Source organism: Zophobas morio, unplaced genomic scaffold (genome assembly GCF_036711695.1).
Source record: "Zophobas morio isolate AGI-343-1 ecotype UQ-CSIRO unplaced genomic scaffold, CSIRO_AGI_Zmor_V1 ptg000023l, whole genome shotgun sequence".
NCBI classification, from domain to species: Eukaryota; Metazoa; Arthropoda; class Insecta; order Coleoptera; family Tenebrionidae; genus Zophobas; species Zophobas morio.
The window spans coordinates 14170721-14176825 of NW_026972128.1; the positions used below are offsets into that span (position 1 = coordinate 14170721).

General features: G+C 32.4%; 1 long non-coding RNA gene across 1 annotated transcript; it reads right to left on the reverse strand.

Annotated features, from left to right (window-relative positions):
- Positions 1 to 297: 297 nt before the first annotated feature.
- On the reverse strand, positions 298 to 1591 carry LOC135134515 (uncharacterized). Its single transcript, XR_010281329.1, has 3 exons — positions 1091 to 1591; positions 774 to 1035; positions 298 to 723 (listed from the first exon to the last, which is right to left on the reverse strand). It is a non-coding gene; the product is annotated as an uncharacterized LOC135134515 (long non-coding RNA).
- Positions 1592 to 6105: the final 4514 nt, after the last annotated feature.

Below are 6105 nucleotides of genomic sequence, written 5' to 3' on the forward strand. Positions count from 1 at the left end.
GAGCAAATTTTACGGCAGATGAAAAGACCTTTGTCTTAACATTAATCAGTCATTAATAGGAGGAGGCCAACAATAACAGCACTACATTCCAGCCATTTATCGAAAGCTTACGACGAACTAGCTACAAAGAAAATGAAGTTAGTTGAGGCACAACTCGAAGGACAAAAACATGACGAAGAAAGAAAGCAAGTTAAATTTTTGCTTCGAAAGCAAATTTTAGAACTAGATATTGAAATAAAAAAGGAGCAGCTGAGAAAACTGAAACAGGATAATACGGAAAAACAATAAAATATAAAATAAAATATTAATAAAACATTTATTTGTTAAATTTATAAATTTCCAAAAAAATTTGTTATAAAATTTCTTCTAATTTCACTGCCCCTCCTTTGGTTGTCAATAACATTGACCTCTGGTATTTGACCGTCTTCAATAAGGCGCTGCAGTTCATGCTGGTTAATGTCAGCTGGGAGAGGAGGTTCATCTTCACCGATTTGTCGAGCTATATTATGCAGGACTGCACACGCAATTATAATACTCAAAACAGTTTCTTTTTTAATCGACATCCATATGCTAGCACAGGAAATCTTCGTTTGCAGACACCAAAAGTTCTTTCGATGACATTTCTTGTACGAATATGAGCTTCATTATACAACTGCTCTTCTTGAGTGTGTGGATTTAATAATGGTGTAAAAAAATAGTGTCTTACACCATAGCCACCATCACCTGAAAACAAATGCAATGTATTTTTACACATATTAAAAACTGAAACTTACCCAATATTATACAATTTGGATAATCTCCATTCTCGCGATGTCAAAAAAACCATTTTCAATAAGCCTTTGCTCCATGAGAGTTTGGGGCATCTTAATAAAATGGTGGTAAAGCTTTGCTATAGCGTCCAATACACGTCTAATTATTCTCGACACAGTTGAGATGTGCATTCCCATATAGTCCGCTACTGTACTCAAATGGACCCCGCTTGCAAAGAATCGTAATGTAGTAAGCAGCTGATTTATAGGTGACACCGCCTGATTTCTGTAATGATCAAATCATAATATATTTACACATTAAATTTTTTAACCACTTTTACCTGTCTGTAGGAAATTCCAAGCGTTCTTCAATTAACGTTAATAAATGTAAAACTGTTGGTTTTGTTAGTCGAAATCTTTGGAAAAATTGAAGCTCTGGTAAACCATAGAAATGATCAGCTCTAGTGTACATCTGCCGTGGAATTCCCATCTCAACAATTTCAATGTCTTCTAAGTCATTCTCGTACGCGTCGAACACATCCATTTTTTAAACACACATTCAACACCACATCAAATTAATTCAACAATATCACAACTACACACGCGCGGTGTCAATGACTGTTGTACACACAACAAACTAACCTGAAATTTTTGATGTTCCAATAACAACAAACGTCAGTGTTGCCAATAGAAATGAAACTTTTACACAATTCCCCAACTAAGTATTACTTGGTTAAGTAGAGTCTAAGCGGTGACGGTGCAACAACTGTACAATTTAAGAAGTAGTTACTTTTAAGAATTGCTTAGCTAAGCAATGCTTACTGCTAACGTTGGTGCAAATGGGCATAAGTAAATCTAAAAAATTTTTATGCAGTGATAAATCACAATTACAGACTCATCATACTTTGCACAATCCACATTTAAGATTGCATTTTTTCGGAAAAATTTTGAGGTGACGTCATCAATTTTTTAAGGGGGGATGAAGAAATATATTTTGACTAAAAATTTATCATGCCTATGATAACTGTAAAACATCTCCAAGATTTCAAAGCATTCGGTTTTGTAGTTCCTGATTAAATAAATAAAAATATATTCACGCATGCATTAATTTTTTTGAGTCACCCTGTATATGCAAATCCAAAAAATATGAATGAAATGATAAATTACAAGTACAGACTCATCACATTTTCTACATTTCAGATAGGAATACTATTATAGTATTTTATAGAACTACATGTCTAGTACTTGCTTTTCCGATTCTTTCCATAGTTTTTTTTTTTACATCAAAATGGCATTAAGCTCCAGTGGCGTATCCAAAAACAATTTGCCCTATTCAGCAAACTTTTGAGGTGACGTCATCAATCTGTTGGAGGGGACAAGTAAATATATTTTGAATAAAAACTTATCATGCTTATCACAACTGTAAACCATCTACAAGATTTCAAAGCATTCGGTTTTGCAAATTACAAATTAAATGTCAAAATGTTGTTCCATAATTTTGATTTTTTTTTTCCAAAAATCTGGAAGTTTCGGGTAAAATCTCAATTCGGAGTCATAAACTACATGTGTAAGATTATGTTATTTGATACAATTTAAAACCCATTTACTATGTACAATTTCGAAGTGACGTCATCCAATTAGCGGTGGGGATGATCAGACAAATTTTGGTTGGCGTTTTACCATCTACATGATATATCTAATATAAATAAAAAAATTCATAACAATTGGCCCAGTACTTTCAGAGATTATCTGTCTAATAAAAATCCGGGACGGCAGACAGACGGACAGACGGCCAGACGGCCAGACGGGAGACCTATTTCTTCGTCCTCTAGGGGTCATGGTCGAGAAAATGCAAAAGTAGAGAGTCGGCCAACGGACTCGATTACAATACTTTCTTTGCTTACTCTCGGGAAGTAATATATTTAAAGCAGATAACCAACGGAAAAAATTGGTCTAAAGAGTTTAGACAGTACTTCCCTCGCAGTCGGAAACTTGACGACTGCATGCCTATTGTGTTTTTTTTCTCATTACATTTTTGTAGTGGGAATTTAAAAAAAAATTGCGATGACGTCATCAACATTTTTGCAAGGACACGTATATCAGTTGGGATAGATGTAGTGTAATACTAAGAATAAAATTATTATTTTCTCAAATTTTCGGGAAAATGAATTGGGTCGTTTTGAATTTGATTTGTAATAATCAATAAAATAACGAAACAATTTACTCACGTATACGTATCAGAGGCAACTGAAAATCGTGTATGTATAAACATTCTTAATTTAAGATGACAGGCGTAACAGCATATGTGAGAGTCAAACAGAGAAACTGTAAACAAAACGACCATCGGTTTTATTGCTTCGACTTCCGCTTATTATATAAAACATTGGGTTTTATTTTAATTCTTGACGGTGAAATTCACAATTGGTTGATTATAAACATGTCTATTTCACATTCGCGGAACCAAGTGAGCGCATAAAACAAATGCAGGTCTGTAATGTTAAAGTCGATGTAAATAAGCGTGCTATCCTTATGTTTCAACCGAGTTTTTCCTTTAACAAATTTTGTGTCTACCAAATTGGGTTGGTTGGGGTGTAATACTAATAATAAGTGTTGCCTTTAATTTAATCAATAAAATAAATTGACTTCATTAATTTTTTTGAACCACCTCTTAAGAAAATCTAAAAAATATGAATGGAATGATAAATCACAAGTACAAACTCATCATATTTTTTTGCATTTTAGATAGGATTTATTCAGCAAAATTTAAGGGTGACGTCATCAATTTTTTTAGGAGGGATGAACAAATACATTTTGAACAAAAGTTTACCATGCTTATAATAACTTTAAAATATTCCCAAGATTTCAAAGCATTCGGTTTTGTAATTCCTGATTAAATCGATAAAATAAATTCACGCCTTCATTAATTTTTTTGAGTCACCCTGCATATGCAAATCCAAAAATATGAATAGAATGATAAATCACAAGTACAGACTCATCATATTTTGTACATTTTTGATACGATTTATTCGGCAAACTTTTGAGCTGACGTCATCAGTTTTTTGTAGAAGATAACCAAATATATTTTGACTAAAAATTTATTATACTCTTTATAACCTTAAAACATCTGCAAGATCTCAAAGCATTCGGTTTTGTAGTTCCTGATTAAATCAATAAAATAAATTTACGCATTCATTAATTTTTTTGAGTCACCCTGTATATGCAAATCGAAAAAATTTGAATGGAATGATAAATCACAAGAAGAGACTCACCATATTTTGTACATTTTAGATAGGATTTATTCAGCAAAATTTTGTGGTGACGTCATAAATTTTTTAGGGGGGACGACCAAATACGTTTTGATCAAAAATTTACCATGCTTATGATAATTTTAAAATATCTTCAAGATTTCGAAGCATTCGGTTTTGTAGTTCCTGAGTAAATCAGTAAAATAAATTTACGCTTTCATTTATTTTCTTGAATCACCCTGTATATGCAAATCCAAAAAATATGAATGGAGTGATAGATCACAAGTACAGACTGATCATATTTTGTACATTTTAGATATGATTTATTCGGCAAATTTTCGAGCTGACGTCATCAAGTTTTTGGAGGGGACAAGCAAATATATTTTGACTAAACATTTATTATGCTCTTTATAACCTTAAAACATGTGCAAGATTTCAGAGCATTCGGTTTTGTAGTTCCTGATTAAATCAATAAAATATATTTACGCATTCATTAATTTTTTTGAGTCACCCTGTATATGCAAATCCAAAAAATATGAATGGAGTGATAGATCACAAGTACAGACTCATCATATTTTGTACATTTTAGATATGATTTATTCCACAAACTTTTGAACTGACGTCATCAAGTTTTTGGAGGGGATAAGCAAATATTTTTTGACTAAAGATTTATGATGCTCTTTATAGCCTTAAAACATCTGCAACATTTCAAAGCATTCTGGTTAGCAAATTAAAAATTAAATTTCAAAATGTTGTTTTATAATTTTGATTTTTTTCACTAGCAGCCAGGACGCATGCAAATGTCGACTCATTTAGTGGTAGCAAATTCAACTTTTGCTACCACGGGTTCAAAAAGAAAAATTGAGGTTATGTACGCAATGTTTGATGTGATTATTTCTTAAAAAATGAACAAATGTGTGCTACAAACATTACTTGAGTATACGCATGGTAGTTGGTAGACGGTAGAAGATAAAATGATTAACTCAGCGACAAGTATAAACGGTTTTCTTTGTGTTGAAGATTTAGATTAAGTTTGATTACAAATCAAAACAAAATCATGTTGCGTAAAAAAATTGAACGTTTATTTTTGCAGTTTATTGTCTTATGGTTTCTACTAGTGAAAAAAATAGTATATTAACCACGGTTGCAAAGCCACTTCTAGATCTCGCGCTTCAGAGCCCTCGACGCTGCGCGTCTCGGGTTCTAATTTGCGCTCGGTCTAGAATGCTTGGCTCTGCAACCTTGGCCAATAATATACTATTTTTTCCAAAAATCTGGACGTTTCGGGTGAAAAGTCGATTCAGAGTTGTAAACTACATGTCTAGGACTATGTTATTTTATACAATTGAAAACCCATTTACTATGTACAATTTTGAAGTGACGTCATCGCATTAGTGGTGGGGATGATTAGACAAATTTTGGTTAGCGTTTTACCATCTACATGATATTCTTAATATAAGTACAAAATTTCACAACAATCGGTCGAGTACTTTCGGAGATTATCAGTCTAATAAAAATCCGGGACGGCAGACGGACAGACGGACAGACATTTTTTTAAGGCTATAAAGAGCATCATAAATCTTTAGTCAAAAAATATTTGCTTATCCCCTCCAAAAACTTGATGACGTCAGCTCAAAAGTTTGTGGAATAAATCAAATATAAAATGTACAAAATATGATGAGTCTGTACTTGTAATTTATCACTCCATTCATATTTTTTGGATTTGCATATACAGAGTGACTCAAAAAAATTAATGAATGCGTAAATATATTTTATTGATTTAATCAGGAACTACAAAACCGAATGCTCTGAAATCTTGCAGATGTTTTAAGGTCATAAAGAGCATAATAAATGTTTAGTCAAAATATATTTGCTTATCCCCTCCAAAAAATTGATGACGTCAGCTCGAAAGTTTGCCGAATAAATCCTATCTAAACTGTAAAAATATGATGAGTCTGTACTTGTAATTTATCACTCCATTCATATTTTTTGGATTTGCATATACAGGGTGACTCAAAAAAAATTAATGAATGCGTAAATATATTTTATTGATTTAATCCGAATGCTCTGAAATCTTGCAGATGTTTTAAGGTCATAAAGAGCATAATAAA